Below are 566 nucleotides of genomic sequence, written 5' to 3' on the forward strand. Positions count from 1 at the left end.
CAAAGTATCATAATTAACATGTCCTAGTCTACCATGCCATAAGTTAGAAGACTCAAGCATATAAATAGAAGACTCTTTCTTTTTATTCATCTTTTTGGGTTTTACAGCTATGGCATTCATTTTCCACATGCCACTTTTTACATAACCCATTCCCACATACATTCCCATTTTGGACAAAACTATCTTATCGGCTTCAAACACCATCCTGAAGCCGTGCATGCTCAGCATTGTCCCAGATATGAGATTCTTCCGGATGTCGGGCACATAAAGCACGTTGTGGAGCTTCACTTCCTTGCCCGAGGTCATCTTCAAAAACACCGTTCCTTGGCCCTTGATCACAGAAGTTGCAGAATTGCCCATGAAGAGCTTCTCTCCAGTTTCCAACGGAACTAGATCAGCAAACTCGGCCCGGTCACAGCAGATGTGTCTTGTAGCCCCAGTATCGAGCCACCACTCCTTTGGATTGGAGTCGACCAAGTTCACTTCGGAGACCACAGCAGACAAGCTGATGTCGAACACTTCTTTGAAAATGGTGTCCACAGCATTGGCCTCCTTATCCTTGTTTC

This window comes from Morus notabilis, unplaced genomic scaffold (genome assembly GCF_000414095.1).
Source record: "Morus notabilis unplaced genomic scaffold, ASM41409v2 Scaffold2758, whole genome shotgun sequence".
NCBI classification, from domain to species: Eukaryota; Viridiplantae; Streptophyta; class Magnoliopsida; order Rosales; family Moraceae; genus Morus; species Morus notabilis.